The 20,008-nt window shown below is 47.9% G+C and overlaps 1 protein-coding gene across 2 annotated transcripts in view; it reads left to right on the forward strand.

Moving 5' to 3' along the window:
• The window catches only part of XAB2 (XPA binding protein 2), a 711,598-nt gene that overhangs the window by 383,644 nt on the left and 307,946 nt on the right, over positions 1–20,008 (forward strand). The window lies entirely within an intron of this gene.

Raw genomic sequence — 20,008 nt, forward strand, 5'->3', positions numbered from 1 at the left:
CCTAAGTATCAGTTCAATTTCTTCATCTGTATTATTTTCTCCCTTCAGTGCCCTTTCCAATTCTCCCTCGGTTTCCCGCAGGTCAGCCAGGATCCCTCCTTGCAGTCCTTTAGATTTTGCTATAGCTACCCCTCTTATCACAACTGTGAAGGCCTCCCACAATGTGCCGAGTCCACACTGCCAGTATTCGTCTCAAAGTAGTTAACAATCTCTTCCCTCGATCCTCCCTAAAAAGGGTGCCTCTGCTCTGAGGCGCCATGTCGGAATCCTCGCTCTCGGGGGACGATATTGCCATCCAAGGATCAAAGGTGAGTGGTCCGAGAGGACCCTCGCTTTATATTCAACGTGCGTGATCTCTGTCATTATCTCTGGTATAACAAAGACATAGTCCAACCTTGTATGTAATTGCTGCGGGGCAGAATAATGTGAATATTGCCTCTCTTGGGGGTGTCGTGCCATCCATGCATCTTCGAACCCAAAGTCATTCAGTAGTGTCTGCAACGCTTTAGCGGACGGGGCAGGGCTATCAATTTTCCCATCTGATCTGTTAACCTTAGGGTTTGGTATGCAGTTAAAGTCCCCCCCCAAATCATCGCACTCCCCACACACATGCTGAGATTGTTACATAGTGTTTTAAAATAGGCTGCTGTATTTTGGTTCGGGGCATACGTTTTATAACGCTTATCTCCCTATTTTCCACCAATCCCCTCATTATGACCATCCTCCCGTCCGTCTCAACTAGCGTCTGTAACAGCTGAAACGGGACATGTGGCGCCGCCCAGATAATCACTCCCCTAGCATAAGCTGAATATGATGAACCCACTACAGTCCCCTTCCATTTCTTCCCAATCATCTCCATTTTATCTTGCGTCAGGTGCGTCTCTTGCAATAAGGCTATGTCTATCTTCTGTCTACGTAGGTATAGCATAACTTTATTTCTCTTCCGGTAACTATTGAGACCCCTGATGTTCCATGTAACTACTTTAAGATCCCCCATGGCATGTTTGAGTCCCACTCCTCCTCTCGCCTATGCAGTCCAAATCCAATTGCTTAACTCGTCTATATAGGCTTGTTTCCCAACCTAAACTCCCCTTAACTAAAAACACAACAAACCCACCCAACTTCCCTCCCTACCCTTCCCCAACACCCTCCCCAACTGTTGCCCAGCTCCATCCCTTGATCTCAGGCACCCTCGCATCTAGCCCTTTCTGGCAATAGCCTGTTCTCGCGGCTCAGCGGGGTGAAGTCGCCCTAATGGCCGCCTTACTACTAATTCCTGGGGGTAGGTTGCCTCCATCCTGCTGCTCCTGTTTACTTCAAGCTCACTACGCCTAGCGCTACCCAGTTTACTTGTGCATTTTATTCGCTATATTCCAGTCCAACAGGCTCAGCGAGTCCAAGAGCTACATAATACAGTTCAAATGTTCTGAAGATTCATACTAGGACTACCCTCCCACTTATCCCCTTAGTGTTCACGATACAACCTCCTCACTTATCGTGCTCCTGACGATCCTGCTCCTCGTCTCGCTCTGGACAGCCCTGCAAGCCCAGCCATGCCGCCGCTTCCTCTGGGGTGTCAAAAAAGAGCGCTCTGCTCTTGTGCAAGACTTTTAGCTTCGCAGGATACAAAAGCATGTACCTAATATCAGCTGCGCACAGCCTCCTCTTGACCGCCACATAGCTGTACCGCTGTCTTTGCACCAACATAATGTAGTCAGGATACGCCGTGATGTTGGTAGATGCCCTTTCTATCGTTCCACCTTTACAAAAGTACTCCAGGATCTTTGCAATTATCGCTCGAGGTGGGGCCCCAGGCTGTGGTTTCCTCATCAGGGCACGGCGTGCATGTTCAACCGTGAATCCTTGTCTGCCCCTATCTCTTGCAGGATCATATTCTCCACATAGTCCGTGGGGTCCTGGCTTCCTTCTCCCTCCGGCAGGCCGACCACCCGAATGTTGTTTCGTCTTGCCCTTCCTTCCGCTTCTTCTGCTCGATTCTCGAGATTAGCCACCTGCTGTTTTAGTATGTTGACCTCCTTCGCATTATTTGTGCTGGCATCTGTATTGGTCTTCACTGCACTCTCTAGGCCACTTGTCCTTTCTGCCAGCGCTCTGACGTCCTGTCGCAGCAGGGTGACTTCGATGCCTACTGCATCTATGTTATTCTCCAAGGCTGTCCATAGATCCGCCATTGCTGTCCCCCATGTAGTTCTCAGCTCTGTTATAGCTGCTAGGTCCAGGTGGTTTTCTCCTTCTGGGTACCATCCACAGAAGCCGCTGCTGTGCTTTGTGTCGGGGCAGTAGGAGTCTGCTGCGTCTTGGCGAAGGTCTCCATTGTAGGTTGCTTGCTCTTGGCCCTCACTCCTTTCACTGACATCATGGAATCCTGCCTGCGTATCCAGCTCCGGCACCCCCGTATTGTGCTAATTCTATTTCTTGGTGTCACTGTGACCCCACCAGGTCAGTCAGGCACAGGAGCGTCGTCCTCGGGGGGGCTGCGATATGTGGGGGCGTGAAAAGTTAAGTTACGAGTGGGCTGTGTCCTCCCACGTATCTTCTGTGGCTATCATGGTCAATACCCCATTTGCGTGTTCCCGAGGGCCGGTAGGTGCACCCTCCTCTCCACTGCCACTATGCCTCGGGCCTATGTGGCGTTTAGTGTTATGTATTCACCTTCGTGGGAACCTTCCTGCAGCATCGGCATTCGGCCTGCTTGGCGCCTTCCTTAGTATTATGCCGTCATCCAGCAACTGTCCAGGATAAATTGGGTTCTTGCTCCTTCCAGTTGTTATAGTGCCAATGTGCTCCTATGCATAGCAGCGTGTCTCGCTTAATTGCTTCAGTCCCGTCTACTCTTAGGGATGGCCACTTCAGTTTAGGTATTTAAACACACGTCTCCCAGCCAAAACAGAAGAGCACTCCGTCAGCCGGTTCCCAATGCCCTTCATGCACCAGCGCAGCGCTTCGTTATGTACCTTCTGTAATGATGGCAGAGCAGCGCTCTAGCTGTCGTCTTAATTAGTCATCCACAACCACCGTGAACAGAAAATGCATCCTGCACGCCACGCTGATTCCACACACAGCGCAGCCTGCTTTCCGTCGATTATACAAAGTGTCAATAGTTCTGGCTTGCAGCTGCTCATGTATGGTTACATCCGCAGCCACATGGAACGTTCAATGCACGGTAGTTCCACTGTCATTGAGTATTTACTGCACGCGGCCACTGTCTGTTGTGCGGATCGCTCCGTCGCACACAGCCCAGTAATTTGTATTGCTTGTGCAGAACAAGGGGCGTACAAATACGGGCGGCAGGGAGCCGCACGAATGCCAGTTGTGTACGGCTGGGCGCCGCGCAAACGCTAAATGCCGTTCCTCAGCGTTTCACACACACTGCTACTGTATCCGTAGCCCAGATCCACCCGCTGCTCCGAGTTGCCAAGCAATGGCTTAATATCTGGTGAGCGACTGCTGCTCACCATGTCAGGGGCGAGGCGTGTGACTGACAGAGTTCCGCACGATCCCCAAAGCCAGTATTCTTCTTTTTGATCCGCCGCTCTGGTCTATTCAGCTGCTCCCACTGCCGCGGCTGTGATCCCTTTGTTGTCTGCCACTTTAGCTACCTTGTTTCCATACGGCTGTATTCTCCAAAGTCAATTTCCTTCCTGGTACTGCATACGATTCACTTGCTTTTTGTAGTTATAGCAGGGCACCCGTTCGCACGCCTGTGCTTTCATTCCTGAGGCATATAAATCTTTTTTCAAGCGTAATTTCCCGGATCAGTGTCTGATCCACAGGAGCTGCTCAGCAAGGCACGTCCTACACCATGGCTAGATAGCCACGCCCCCAAGTTCTTACCATTTCTTCCTTCAGATTCCAAAGCAAGGTGGTCACCTCTTCTATTATTGGGTATTTTGATTATTGTAATGGTTTTTATCTTGAACAACCAGCGGCTATGTTACACCAGTTGCAGATTCTCCAGAACTTGGCTGCCTGACTGGCCCTTGGAGCCCCTAGACTCTCACGCTCTAAGGATCTGCTTTGTCAGCTGCACTTGCTCCCTATTAGGTGCCAGATTAAGTTCAAGATCCTGCGTCTAGTGCACCACGCCATTTACAATTCTGGGGCTGAGTTTCTGGGTGCACAGCTGACTCTTTACAAACCCACTAGAACTCTCTGCTCCTCTTCACAAACCCTGCTCTGTATTCCTAAATTTCCTAGGGCTTGTGCAGGAGGAAGGTCCTTTTAAATTCTGGCTCCCACGCAATGGAACTCCCTGCCGATGCATCCCCACAACATCTTTTCAAACAATATTTTCAGTTTTGCAAGAGCCTGAAAACACATTTATTTTGATCCTGCTTTTCTGATCAGTGCTCACACATATCCTTTCATTAGCGCCTAGATGCCCTTCGGCCTTAGTTTGCGCTTTACAAATATACATACAATCCCATGGCTCCCTACCATATAATAACTCAAATGGTGAAAACCCCTGTTGAGGATTGTGGTGTTTTCTGGTTGGCAAAAGGGGTACAGGGTATCATAATATCCTAATTTTTGCCTTCAGCCTCAGCTAACTTCTTAATGACATATTTAAGGGTTTTGTTGAAACATTCTACTTATCTGTCGCTTTGCGGGTGGTAGACGGAGGACCTAAAAGTATTAATGTGTAGGATCTCCTTTACCTCAGCCATTAACCGACTCATGAAGATAGAGCCCTGATCCGTTTGGATCTCTTTCTGGAAACCAGCTTGTGAAAGAAATGGGATTAGGTGTTTCAAAATCTGTTGAAACATATTATTGCTTAAGGGAAAAGTCTCCCAGTAGCGAGTTGCATAATCTACAATTACCAAGATGTAACGATTCCCCAACCTAGATGGCTCAACTATGTCCATACCTATGCGAGAAAAGGGCACATCGTGATGGGTAAAGGTTGAAGCAGAGCTCGGGCAGGTATTTCATATCTCAGAATAAAACAGAACAGTTTCCCTAACACTTAGTGAGTCCAGCCTCAAGATAGTTTGGGGGCATTGTGCCCGAAAGTCATCAATTCCGAAGTTATACTTTTCAGGTATGTTTAAAGAGACTGGACGTTGCCAGCGGTTTTGATAGAAAGTTCAACAAGAGAAGTAAAGTTCAGGTAAATGAACTCACTCAAACCCAAAAACTAGGATAGGGTTCGGGAAATGCCTTACTATCACTATCCTAGGAGGCATTTCCCTACCTCAACCAAACAAAATCTAAGGGGTCTGTCCATTGTCAAGATGTGCAAAGTAAAAATATGTTGCGTCTCAAATCTTATTCTAGCGCTCACACTCTAGAAATTACACAAATGTTCCAATTCAGCGAAAAGATATAACCCCAACCAAAGGTTCCAAGTGGACAATGTTCACAGTGCCTTGGAATGGCTTCCTTCCCCAGGTTCCTGTTTCAGTATGCAAGTTTCTTGTGGCCCAAGTGGATGGCTTCTTCCTCTTGGCACTCTCACAGTTCTCTGTGAAATAGTTCCCTTCCCCAGGTTCCTTTTTGCAGGTAAGGTCAAAACAAAGAATCACATTTGAAATAGTTCAAGATCCTAGGGCATGTCACTTCCTAAGGACTTTCCTGTAATTTAATGCACTCTTGATTTTGCCTGGTATATTCTTCCGACAGGACTGCTTTACAGTCTTTTACACATTCATCTTCACCTGTTATACTATACTGCCAGGATTTTCATACCATAACTTTATTACAATTCTCTTCACCCTGGTGTACTCTCCTGGCAGGATTTTCATATCCTATCTTTGTTACAATTCTGTTCACCTGGTGTATTCTCCTGCCAGGACTTTAACATCTTCTTTTTGACAGTACTATTTTACAATACCAGCCCAATGTTGGTGTATCATTTCTTGAATGGTTCTTTCTTTCGTGTATAGGGCTTTTGCCCATCTCTCAAGTTCATTCACCTTCACTCTGTTTTCTCTTTCTGTCCCTTTTAACATGCAGGTTCAACAGCCTCGTTCATGGAATAGCTTATGGGTCTGTTAGTTTCTTCATATACTTCACTCATTTGTGGTATAGCTTTTATATTTATTAGCTTCTTCACATATTCATATTTGTTTAATGATAGCTAATATGAAGCAGCGCATACTTTTAGGCATCCCGGTAAAATTCTGATTCCCATGGCTTACTGGGTGTTCCAAGTGTCTCTCGTGCCTCTGCATCTGTTTTCTTCAGAATTTGGGCTTGGCGTGCAACCTGTCATCCGCTGTGCTTCTGCCAGTCTCATTGGTTTCTGCTGTCTTTCCCTCACAGACAGTGCATCCTCTGCACTCTGGTTCCTTCTCCTGCTGGGCGGATTAGCTTGGTGCTTGAGCAGGTAACCATGCAGGTCAGCATCCGAAGCTCTCTCATTGCTGTCGGCTGTGTGGGTTTTAAATCTCTCGGTCTGATTAGAGTTTCCAAATACTAGACTGCAACGTAGGCTTCCCTGTTTTAGTGATCTTTACTGATCTTTCTCTCTTCCCTGTTTAAGTAGTTGATGGATGATATGGTGGAATGCTTGCCGTGTGTATAATAGGTGGGTGAGGGGGAAGCATCACAATATGCCATTATGGCATGGGGGATAGAGGGAACTTCCCAAAATGGGAATGGGGGTACATGGTGTCCTCACATGATGTCACATCCTCCCCTCGAGGGCCGCCTCCCCCATGTGGTACTCCCTCATATAACTGCCCCCAGAGTCAGGATCAGGTAGTGGCTGCCGTCCCTTGGCCACATGGGGAGAGGCTATTGCAGGGAAAGTAGTGATGGCATTGTCAGATTCATCACAAAGCCAACTGCCTTAAGTCAACCAGGGGAGGAAGCCTAGCACACACATCTCCCTCACTTGAGCCAGTAGGCAGTCTTTTCTTGGTGCTGCTCTTCATGTGGATTGCTCCTGTCTCTCAGACCTGCTCCAGTATGGAAAGTCTGCACATCCTTAGAGGGGACATGTCTGAAACCTGGACTAGCTGTTGTACACATTATTCACTCTACTGTGTGACACCTTCGAGGGACACCGCCACTTCATGGCCATCAGGTTGTTAGCCCACCAGATCCGAAGTCCTTTGTTTCATCCTCGTTGCCAGCAGACCTCTGTAGGGTTGTCACTGGATGGCTGATCACAGTTGCATCATCTGCCCTTCGCCACGTGACATTGGACATCTGGAGAGGCCTTCTCCTGTCATAGTGACCGCCAGCTACAAGCAAAATATGGACTGTGAGTCCTGAAACTGAGACAGAGACTGAAATCACCACTTACCAGACCCATTTTCAAACTTGACACTCACATCTACAACACCTCTGCCTCCTTTACTGCATCCATTGATGTGAATAGTCTTCCCAAAATCTTCTGACTTATGTCACTAGTCATCCTCATGTGGGCCTCCTGAGGCTGCTTGCATACTTTTTTCACCTCCATTGTCAGGCCGTGTAAATCTCCATAGGGTGCAGATATGTTGTGATTCTACCCCCTTAACACTCGGAGGAACCATCTGTGTAGTAGCTGGAGCTCACAATTCATTATCACAACTCATGTTAAACTATAACTATTCATATGGAAATATTACTCCTGTGTAAGTGTCTGAACGACCATCCCCAGAAGCTTTATAGGTCTGCCTTGCTTTCACTTTCCCGGCCTGCAGATGGAGATTACTTTCAGGTGTTGCACTCCTGGTACTGAAAGTGAGCCTGCTTCAGTCCTTATTGTGTGCGTGCCTAAGCACTTTTCCCTCTGTCTCCAGCCATTGCCCTTTTCCTGCAGTTCCCATATTCCCTGCCTGCAGTCCCTTGATATCTATCTGCTATTTCCTTGTTTGTTTCCAGTCCTAGGTTTTGGTCCATAGTTTCCTCTCTTACCAGTGGTTACTTGTAAGATGCTCCAAGAACTGCCGGGCAGGGCCAGTGCTGAACAACATTTCAAAGAAAATAATAAAATAATAGTCTGTAGTTCAGTCCGAAAATCCTTGATTACAGTCCATAGTTTCCATTATGTATTTCTAGTCCACTCTACCGTTGTGGGTAGCCTTCAGTCCTCTTGCTTATGCTCTTACTTCTAGTTCTCTGTTTTGAAACTGGTTTACTGAGCCTTCCTGTTTGTTCCCTAGATATTTCTGTAAAGGTTTGTGTTCTTGTCCTCGCTTTACTTATTTACTTCCTTTGTCGAGAGTTTGTCTGCTGGGTTCTCATGCAGGCAATGTCTGTGCCTCTACTTTGTTGCATCCAAGTATTTTCCCTTGAGCCATATTTGAAAAGTGTTGTCGTTCACGTTTCAGGAGGCGGCCACTGTTCTATTCTGCTGGACCTGTACAGGCATAAGTCTTGTGAAAATTGTTTCCTTATTCGTGCCTTTAGGCCCATACCTAGAAGTCAACTCCTGCTGCTCCTTTCCAAGAACATTCAGGGTATGGCACTGTAATAGCCACCTGCTAAATAGGCTATAGCATTCCCTGACATTGTGGTAAACATTGTGTACACCCCAAGTTGAAGAAGTAGTATTCGCTGCCCTTTTCTATTCACTTCCGTTGTTGCTGATCTATACCTATAGTCTATCTTTTCATGTCTGCAGGACACGTTTCCTTCCTGTTTTTTTCCCATATCATTTTCTCTTTAGCTTTGGGGGTACTGATTCCCCTTTGAGCCAAGATAATCTCTACCTACAGCCATCCCATGCCCCATATTTGATTGAACCTGGATGCAGAAATCTGCTCTGTAGTCCCTTTGACACCCCAGATTGGTGACTGCCTTCCTTTTTTTTTTTAAGGAACCTGTAATTACATACACCCATTCATAATGCAATAACCTCAGTTGGCTGTTGACTTTGTTCTATCATAGCCCTTGGTATAATTTTACGGAATTACTTTCGTCTAAGTGAAATGGCTCAAGTACCTGTGACTAATGTTGGGCACTTGCTCAGGGCATAGGGCTGGGCTTCTATAGTCAGTATTGGTGATTGTGCTGTAGTGTCCTATAACATATATAGTCTGTGATACAGTTATAACCTTATTCTTTCCACCCTGTGCATTCATTCCAACAGTGGAATGTCTTGTGATATCTTTATTATTATAATAATAAATTCAATCTCTCGATCTCCAACACCCTTGACATTCTTGCCCCTGTCATGTGGGTCCGACTGAAGCCTTCCAAAAAGTGCAACTCTTGGTACGACTCTGATCTGGCTGCCCTTAAACACAAGTGTATGGCAGCTGAATGGAAATGGAATGCGTCAGGCGGGCCCTCTGACAAACTGGCCTGCCGCCTCCTTCAAACGCAATATCGACTCTGCATCCCCACCAAGAAAAGAGACTTTATTCAAGCCTGCATCTCCATAGCATCAAACAATACGGCCACACTTTTCAAAGTCTGTAAGGAACTGGCCAATCCTACAGCAGCCTCCACTTTTGTCACACCCACCCAGGACCCTTGCTCGGCCCTAGCTTCTCACTTCTCTGCAAAAACCCATGACATCCTTTCCTCTCACTTCCACACCACATCATACACCAACACCCCTGGTGCCTCCCTTGGCCCTTTCACCACTTCTCTCTTTTCGCACTCCCATCACACCTGATGAGTTTACCAGACAAGTCCAATCTATGAAGGCCTCGTCCAAACAGGTGGTCCCCTATCCCTCCAAAACCATTAAGGACAACATTGACTCTCTCTCCCCAGCCTTGGCTGATCTCTGCAATCTCTCTTTTGCCACTGGAGCTTTCCCAACTTCTCTTAAACACTCGTTTGTGCACCCTCTGCTTAAGAAACCCTCTGCCGTCCCCTCCTTTCGAAGGGATTGTGTCCTCCAACGTATTCCTTATCTTGATAGATCATCTCGCTGACGTTGATGCCGAAAAAGAACAAACCCACGACCGTCACTACCTCACAGCTAGTGGTCATACCCAGGGCCTCGGTCATCACTTCGAGGTCATCGACAACCTCGAATAGGATCCCGATCCTCTCGAGTTCTTCGAGGCCTCTTCCAATCTTCTCGACGCCTTTTTCTGTGTTTTCGAAGCCTTTAACGTCCGCGTCGACGACGTCCATGTTTTCACAACCAATTATGACAAATTTAGCCCCTTCTGCTCTGGAAATGGGATTTAAGCCATTTCCAAGGTCTGATCATTTCAGACCTTTGTCTTCAATTTATGAGGAAGGGGAGGATTCGGATCAGGAAAGACCCTTTGGGTTGCAGAGATCTGCAACACCAGAACCAGAGGAATTTACCTCCGAGGAAAATAGGTTGAAGGACCTTTGAGAATCCTTATATGAGGCAAGTGGGTTAGATACTTCCCCAGAAATAGAATTTGCCAAACCAGACCCAGAGGAACATGCTGAGACCCCTTACAGAATTTTAATGGCAAGAATTATAGAATTCATGGTTTGGTCTACACCTTCACCTGCATTCCAACAGGATGACCTTACAGACATTTTAGTTAAAGGCCCACAGGAGGATCCTGTGGTTCCATTTCACACTGCATTAAAAAGAAAAGTATTGGCCAGCTGGGAAACTCCTGAGGTTATCCCGGCGGTTAACAAGAAGTTATCAGCCAAATATAGGGTATCTACTACTGACCCTGGCCCAAAATGATGGGTCGGACTTAAGTACACAGGCCGGTATCCCATCAGGCCCTGACGCCCTAGAATATTTCAAATGATTAATGTTACTGACTATTTCATCTATGGTCCAACTAATATGAAAAAAGGAATTCAACTTAATTGTTTTAAAGCCATAAAGACTAAATTTGGGTGGAAGCAAGTACGCTGCTGAGATAAATTGGCACCACTTCTCTGAAGAGATGGAAGAGGGCAAACAATTAGGCAAAGATGAAGAGGTCTCATTAAACATACACCAAATAGTTCTGGTATCATGCTTACACATAAACATAATCATAGCCTGATTCGCAGCCAAGTGTATTTTATGGTGAATGATCTTAGTTGCATTCCTATAGTGCATTAACAGTCTTTTTTATGAAAAAGAAATTCTAGTACTGGGATAGCTTGTTTTTTTAGAAAATGTATATCTTGGTTCTTGGCCCACTTTAATGTAGAAATTTGCTCAGAGTAAGCATGTGGGTGAGCCTTATGGGAAATAGCTGTCTATGAGGTTAGTTTGGCAAGAAAGGGAAGCGTTTCTAAACATCATTAAGGATGGTAAAGACGCAATGTGCGAATCCCTTCAAACTGGCATTGATTCTGCTGACAGCATCAGTAATGCCATGGCGGCAAGTACTACAACCCGCAGATTTGCATGGTTGCGAAAGTCTGGGTTTGCTCCAGATGTACAAGCCAGATTTTTTAATATGCCCTTTGACGGCTCTTCTTTGTTTGGTAACAAGGCGGATGACAGCCTAGAAAAGTTACAGACAACCAAAGCAGCAGCAAAATCCCTGGGAGCTGCAATACGTCAAAAGCCATATCGCCCCTCAGGAACCTCTTGGAGAGGTAAGTCTTTCGCTTTTATTCTGCATTTGGAAAAGGCAGAGGACAGTCGGTTCAAAGAGGTCAAAAAAGATTTACCCGAGGTGGACGGGGTAAAAATACAAAAGCCGCAGCAGCAGCAGGTGCCTCTTTACCCTCGGCACCTGCATCAGCCGCCTCTAAATCACTCTGAGGACTCTCCTCACAAGACACCAGTAGGGGGCAGGCTAACTCAACATCTGACGGAATGGCAGGCTATTACGTCAGATGCTTGGGCATTGGAGACAGTTGCCTAAGGTTACTGTCTGCCTTTTATACGCATTCCTCAGAGTCATCCACCGGGGAACAGCTCTCGGAAAGTTCCAGACCCGCTCCTCTTGCAGGAAATTGTAGACCTGCTGGAGAAAGGTGCCATGGAACCTTTACCTGTACCTTTACCTTTACCTGTAGCGGAGAGGAACAAGAGCTGGTACTCCCCCTACTTCCTAATACCGAAGAAGGACGGAGGACTGAGACCTATCTTGGACTTACGAGAATTGAACAAGTTCCTCAGAAAGGACAAGTCCAAGATGGTAACTCTTTCTCAGATCCTTCCGGCCCCTCCAGCTCCAGGACTGGCTGGTATCTCTGGACCTTCAGGATGCTTATTTCCATGTGCAAATCCATCTCAAACACAGGAAATACCTGAGGTTCGCAATTGGCGACTCTCATTATCAATTTCGAGTTCTGCCATTTGGGCTGACCTCCGCCTCGAGGGTTTTCACCAAGCTAATGTCGGTAGTGGCTGCAAGTCTAAGGAGGGAAGGGATTCACGTATACCCCTACCTGGACGATTGGCTGATCAGAGCTGTATCTCCGGAACAAGCTCAGATCCAGCTAGATTATGTCTGCCACTTCCTTCACAAACTGGGCTTCTCCCTCAATTTAAAGAAGTCACAGATGATACCATCACAGAGACTCCAATTCTTTGGAGCGGTCCTAGACACTTCCCTGGGAAAAGCCTCGCCACCAGAGGTGAGGGCTCAAGATATTCTGCAGATGGTCACCAAGTTTCGAAATGCCCAACGTCTCCCAGCTTTCGACTTTTTGAGGTTGCTAGGCCTCATGGCATCCTGCATCTTCCTTGTGCCAGAGGCTCGCCTGAGAATGAGATCTCTTCATTGGGCACTAAGAACTCAGTGGTCGCAATTCTCAGGAACAATGACAGATCTCCTTCAGGTTCCGGACAAGGTGGCTCGAGACCTTACTGGTGGGCCTGCCAGGAGAACATCTTGAAAGGAGAACTGTTTTGGCAACCATGGTCGGGCATAACAGTAGTCACAGATGCCTCACTCATGGGGTGGGGAGCCTATGCCAACGACTTGACCATCAGCGGTCGTTGGTCTCCATCGGAGTCCAGACCACATATCAACCTGTTAGAGCTGAGAGCAATTAGACTAGGGCTGAAGGCTTTTCTGCCAGCTTTACAGGGGAAAAATGTCCTGATAATGACGGACACCACAGTGGCCATGCACTACCTCAACAAAAGAGGAGGTGTAGGATCTCTGCCTCTGTGCAGAGAGGCGATGCAGCTCTGGTTTTGGGCAATCCAAGAAGGAATCTCTCTATCGGCAGTTCACTTAGCCGGAGAGAAAAACTTGACAGCGGACGCTCTGAGCAGGTAGAGTACAGTCTCCCACGAGTGGGAACTAGCTCAGGAAGTCCTTCAACAGATCTTCACCCTTTGGGGAACCCCTCAAGTGGATCTGTTCACCACCAGCATCAACAGGAAGTGCGATCAGTTTTGTTCAAGGGAATTTCCCCCAAGAGGAGCTCTAGGGGACGCGTTGGTAGTGGACTGGGAGTTTCCACTTCTGTACGCGTTTCCTCCAGTCCCTGTCATTCCTCAAATGATCAGGAGGTTGAGAAGATTCCATAAAGCCATTATCCTAATTGCCCCGGACTGGGTCAGGAGAACGTGGTACCCGGACCTTCTGGACATGTCCATCTGCCCTCCAATTCGTCTTCCACTCAAGATTAATCTTCTCTCGCAGAAGGGAGGTCAGGTTCTCCATCCAGACATCAGAACCCTCAACCTTCACGCTTGGTATCTGAAAGGTTGAGATACAAGGATTGGGACCTCCCAGATGAGGTCATGGAGGTGTTGCTTTCGGCAAGAAGGCCAGCAACAAAGACTTTATACCGCTGCCGTTGGAACAAATTTTGCAGCTGGTGTAGAGAAAAGAATATCGACCCCTTTTCATGTGGTACATCAACGTTGTTATCTTTTCTACTCTATTTGGCAAATTCGGGCCTTCAGGTTGGCACTATCAAGGGCTATCTTGCAGCGCTATCGATCTTCAAGCGCACTGCAGAGGAACCATCGTATTTCAAGTTACCCTTAGTAATACAATTTCTGAAGGGATTAACCAATGTCTATCCTCCAAGACCATTCCAAGTTTCCCTTATAGGACTTACATTTATTCTTAAATTTCCTGATGGGTACTCCTTTTGAACCACTTCACTCTTGTTCACTAAGGTTTCTCACCCTTAAAACTGTCTTATTAGTGGGATTGACATCTGCTAGGAAGGTGAGCGAATTACAAGCTCTATCTTGTAAAACCCCTCATACAATTCTTCATAAAGACAAAGTTGTCCTACAAGTGAAGCCTAATTTTCTCCTAAAGGTGGTTTCTGAATTCCACATCACTCAGTAGATTACCTTACCTTCATTTTATCCCCCTCCCCATCCGGGGAAAGAGGAAGAAAGGCTGCATAGGCTGGACCCAAGGCGGGCTTTGAGCTTTTACATCAGCAGACTTGCTAGGATTAGGCAAGCAGATCAACTGTTTGTAGGTTACTCAGGGCACAAATTGGGATTACCAATAACAAAACAGACCATTTCCAGATGGATTACTTTAGCCATTCTGGAATGTTACAAACTGGCAGGGAAAGAGCCTCCTCAAACTCTTAGGTTTCATTTAACCAGGGGTATCACAGCCTCTTCGGCCCTCCAAAGAGGGCTACCGATTCGAGACATATGTGCAGCTGCCACATGGTCGTCTGCACATACCTTCACAAGATTTTACAACCTGGATTCCTCCTCTAGCCAAGAGACTAGATTTGGCAAAGCTGTGTTGCACTCTGTTCACTCTTGAAGGGAAATATGGCAATTTTACTCCCACCTCCAGTTACACACCACTGCTATGGGAGTCTATCAAGATAAGGAATACGTCGGAGGACACAATCCCTCGAAGAACAAGTTACTTTGTACCTGGTAACGTTCTTTTGATGGGATGTTCCTCCGACATATTCCTTATCACCCCTCCCATCCATCCCCTTAGTAAAACTTCCCTTGTGGTTACAGTTTACGCTCCTTCTGGGTCACTAACCAATTCATGTAAAACAACTGTTAACGTCAAAACGGAACTGAGCAACGGACGCTGCGCGAGTCTATTTGTACGCATGATGACGTCGGCGCCCATACGGAGGCCGTCGAGGGCCATCGGCTCGAGGGACATCGACAAGCAGCGCCCCCTACTGCAAAAAGTTTCAGAGGCTAGCAAGCTGGAGTTGATCTATCAAGATAAGGAATACGTCGGAGGAACATCCCATCGAAAGAACGTTACCAGGTAAGAAGTAACTTGTTCTTCTTGGCAACCTACTGCCCCATCTCTATCACCCCTTTCCTGGGCAAACACCTGGAGAAGCTGGCTATCTCCCAGCTCTCGCTCACCACTGAATCTGCTGGTTGCCTCCATGACTGTTAGTCTGGCTTTAGAGCATCCAGAGGCACGGAAACTGCTCTTCTGAACACCCATGAAGACCTGCTCTCAAATCTTGACACTAACACTCCCTCTGTCCTCGTTCTTCTTGACCTCTCCTCTACCTTTGACATGGTAAATCACAACATCCTGACCGTATGTCTCTGTGACACCCTAGCAATCACTGGTCAGGCTCTGGCGTAGTTAACCTCCTTCCTGTCCGACCGGCCATCGCAGGTGAGACTTAGGCCTTTTCTCTCCATTACCACTCTTTCAACCTGCAGCGTCCCCCAGAGCTCTAACCTTTCCCCCTGGTTCTTCAATGTCCACATGGCTGCCCAGCACGTGAGATTGCCAGTTTCACCTCTAATTTCCAGTGTTATGCGGATGACATGCAACTCTCCTTCAGGCTACCCTCAGCCACCTCCTCTACCTCACTCATATCTGACTGTCTGTCCGCAATTCAGTCATGGTGTGCTGCAAACAACCTCTGCCTCAATGCCAGTAGCACTGAGATCGTTCACATTGGGACTCCTGCTTTCCCACTCGCACTGTGGCTGGCCTCCCTTGGCCCTGCGCCCGCACCCACATGCAAGGCAAAAAACCTTGGTCATCTTTGACTCCACTCTCTCCTTCTCCACTTACCTTTCGGACATCTCTAAAAAGTCCAACTTCCAGCTCCTCAGAGGTCCTCTTCCTTTTCTCACCTTCCCCCAGAGGCTCACTGTCTGCAGAGCCCTGGTTCGCTCAAGGCTTGACTACTGTAACAGCCTCTTTCTCAACCTCCCTGCCTCTGCTCTGCGCCCTCTACATCTCATCCAGAAAAGAACCACAAGACTTATCCTTGGCCTCAAGCTCTGGGACTGCTTCTCTCCACCCCCAAAAACCTTTCCACTGGCACCCCGTGGCTGCAAGGATCAAGTTCAAGACCCTCTGCATTGTCCACAAGGCTTTCTGGGCCTGAGACCCACATATCTGCATCGATAACCTTTTCAAATACTGTCCCTCCCTACCCCTCCACTTATCCACCTCCAACCTTCTGCAAGCCGGTTCTCTAAGCAGAGATTGGAGGGAGATCTTTATCCTCAGCTGGGGTCTCCCACAGGAATAGCCTCCCTGCCGCCTTCTGTCCTTAAATTCCGGAATCTCCTTAAGACCTTCCTCTTCCCCTCTTTCTTCTCTCCCCTGCTGACCTCTCTCTCCGCTCTATCCCTATCTCCCTCCTTTTCCACACAGCATGCCGACTGGCCACCGGGAGTAGCTCAGTCTCTCACAGGTTCCCGGCATCCTCCCCAGTCCTCCAGCACTTGCCTCAGGGCCCGCACTTGCCTCACTGCTACTGCACTTAGTCAGTTACCCATTGAGAATGGCATATCTTAGCACTTACCCAGTTTCTAACGAACTGGGTGCATCGGGATTCCCCCCACTCCATGTGTCTTCCTCCCCCGCATTGTCTGCGCACTTGCACAATCTGAATGTCCCATGCTTGAAGATCGTCTAGCTTTTCCTCCCATCTCCCTTCCTGCATGGTGGCGCCTCTATGCTCCTGGAAAAACTGCAGAATCGTTGTCAGACCTATTTGTTCTTATCTGCACGGTTAATTGTAGTATAAGCACTTACACTGCCTGGGCAGACTGGTATCGATCAGAAACTCAATTACTGTTGTTTATCTCCCCTGTTCCCTACCTCCTTGAGCGCCTTGAAACACTTGCCTTATGTATAGGCGCTTTACAAATAAACATAACCATTACCATTATTTGGGTATTTATTGAGCGCAGACCTAGCTTCAGGAAGCAACAGAGAGCTTTGCAATCATAGTGTGAAGAATAATGTTAGGGAGCAGAGAAACAAGGGGGAGGGGATCTAACAGGCGAGGGAGGGCAATAGTCAGTAATTGATCTACAAGTAACCAGGGGAGGAACGAGTTGGGATCAGATTGACCAGTCTCGGGTCAGGTGAGGAGAGGACGCTGTATGAACCTAGGGGTTGGGGAGGAGCCATTACTTAAAGAGGCGGGTTTTGGGATCCTTCCTGACCTGTAGGAGCGAGAGGGCGAGCCGGATGTTGATGGTGAGGAGGTTCCAGAGTCGTGGGGCATATACAGAAAAGGCCTGTCTTCTGTTTTTTTGTGTTCAAGTCTGCTTATGTCCCAACTTCTGGAGGATTATAGGCCTCCGGAGATGCTGAGTTTCTCAGTGAGGTAGCTTGGGGAATTTAAGGTGACAGCCCTGTAATGTAATGTTTGGATGTTCATTGCTCTAAAGGTTATAACTGGTACAATCACAGAAACGTATTCATGTGAAAGCCTGCCTGTTGCGATTAGTAATTAAGCAATATGTACCGAGGTGGGGGGGCTTTACCATCCGGTAACTGTCCTTGGGCCCAAGTAAAAGGCCTGAGCAAAGCAAGGGCCTGAGAGCAGGGTAGTGGCTGTTAGCAGCTGGTAAATCCCCCACTGATATACATATAGGGATTAGCATCCAGGGAATGCCTATATAACTCTTGAGAAAATATCAGTGATTGTTCGAAGCAGGAGGAGTAACCATGCATTACCGCCATGTCCCGCTTCCTCGTCCCAGTGTATCTAGTGTTGTCAGACCAACAGCCCTCGTTGCAGTGGGCCGGTTGTCCTGGTTACCGAAGCCACCTGCTGCCGGGCTGTTGCCGCCCTTCTTGGTTCCTATTTAAGACCTGGTCTCCTTTGTGATACACTTCTTTTGTTTCCGGTTTCACTGCCACCATGGGGAAGTGTGCTCAAAAGAAAAAACAAGTTTAGCCAAGCTCCTCGAGCTCCAGTTCTCCCGAGAGGCTCAGGAAGAATGTTGCTGGCCTTTCTTAGAAGAAGTTGATGCAAATCTTCAAAAGGTCGATTCAGGAGAAGGGTAGATTCAAAAAGAAGCATACGGCCTCTCCTCTCTCTCTCTTATTTCCACCTCCTCTTCGCTCCCCTTTTTCAGAATTCCTTGGTTCTAGGGAGGCTCTGAAGGGAGAAGAACCTTGATGAGGATTCTGTGGCCTTAGTGTTGATTCAGGTCGCTAGGTTTATTGGGTTTGCTCCGCCAGAGCTTGTGCCTGAAGATGCCTTGTGCAGGGTTCCACCCCTCAATTTAAGAAAGCATTGAAGGCTGATCTGTCCCTGGTGGCGGAGGGCAAGGAGGAGATTTTGTATGAGTGGCGAGAGATTGATATGGTCTTGGTTGCCAGGTTTTTGGAGAAAAAGTATCCTCTGCAAGGGGATGAGAAGCTTCTGCTTCAGACGATTCAGCTGGATACCATCCTCCGTAGTGGGGCACTGAGGAAAGCTTACAGTGAGTCGCATCTTTCCTTGAGGGCAGTGACATATTCATCTTATACTGTGGAGACAGCCCTTGGCGTATTGAGTTCTGTTTCCAGACCACTGCGGGAAGGGACGGACCCTGCTAAATTGAGTTCCGCTCTGATTTGGCGTATGATGGGGTGAAGGCCTCCACAATGCTCAGGCGTTCCATTGTTCCTGGGCGGTGTCATCTCCACATTAAAGATAGGTATACAGATTCCCATTAGAGGTCTGTGGCCATGAAGATTCTGTTTGAGTGGCATACCTTGTTTGGTGTCTCACTGTAGGACAATATACGCAGGGTTTTCCGGGCCGACATGCATGCCGGCAAGCTGAGGAAACAGTCGGATACGAAAGCTAAGCCCCAGCCCTCCTATCGGTCTCGGCCGCCACCTTCCATTTTTTCCACTAGGCGGCGCGGCAAGGACAGGCCATGATCGGTGCCAAGGAACAGGTGTACGTTCTCCCCACAGTAAAAGAAGTCCTGATTCCAGGCCTGTGGGTGGCTGACTGCAGTGGTTCTGGTGAACCTGGGTCGGCCGGTCCAGGGATCCTAGGACCAACCGGATGGTTCAATGGGGATATCAGATCGAGTTTGTGAAGCCCCCTGGTACCTCAGGGATAGTCAGGACGCCTCTACCCCGGTACAGAGTCAAAAGATCTGCAACGCATCTGGCCATCAAGGACCTTCTTGGGAAGAGGGCAATCAGGCATGTGCCCCGGAAAGAGAGGGGCCAGGGTGTTTATTCCATTGTCTTCCTTATCCCCAAACCAGAGGGCAAATTCCGACTCATCAACCTAAAGTACTTGAACGGGTTTCATCATGACCCGCCGCTTCAAGATGGAATGTTTACAGCAGGTGACTCCTCTTATTCAGGTCAAGGATTTTCTGGCCTCCCTGGATCTGTGGGATGCATATTTCCATGTACCAACATGGAAGGGCCATCAACAGTTCCTGCGATTCTCTGTCGGTGGGAGGCATTCCGAGTTCAGTGTGCTGCCTTTTTGACCAAATCTGCTCCCAGGATTTTATGAAGATCTTGGGTCCGATCATGGACATTCTTCACCTTCAAGGTGGCTAGGTCTACCCCTACCTGGACAATTGGTTGATCAGGGCTGCGTCCCGGGATGTGTTATGTCATCATCTCGTTCTGGCATGCATGCTTTTGAAGGGCATGGGGTTTCTAGTCAATTGGGGCAATTCCCATCTAGCCCCTTCCCAGGATCTTCAATTCATGGAAGCCCGATTCTGGACCTTTCGGGGATAGTGTCCTTTTCCCAGAAGTGAGAGCTTCCATTCTGCGGAGTTCGCTTGGTCCCTGTTGTCGACTTCCAGGGCGTTGGTACGGGAGTGCCTCAGGTCCCTTGGCCACATGGCCTATTATGTCTTCTTGGTGCCTTGGGCACGGCTTCATCTGAGACCGCTGCTGTTCCTTCATTAGTTTTGGCAGGAAGAAGACCTGGCGCTGGACTGCAGGATTCAGGTAACTTCATCCTTGGCATTGAAACTCCAGTGGTGGTTTGG

This window comes from Ambystoma mexicanum, chromosome 3q, assembly GCF_040938575.1.
Source record: "Ambystoma mexicanum isolate Mex_15411 chromosome 3q, UKY_AmexF1_1, whole genome shotgun sequence".
In the NCBI taxonomy this organism is placed as follows: Eukaryota; Metazoa; Chordata; class Amphibia; order Caudata; family Ambystomatidae; genus Ambystoma; species Ambystoma mexicanum.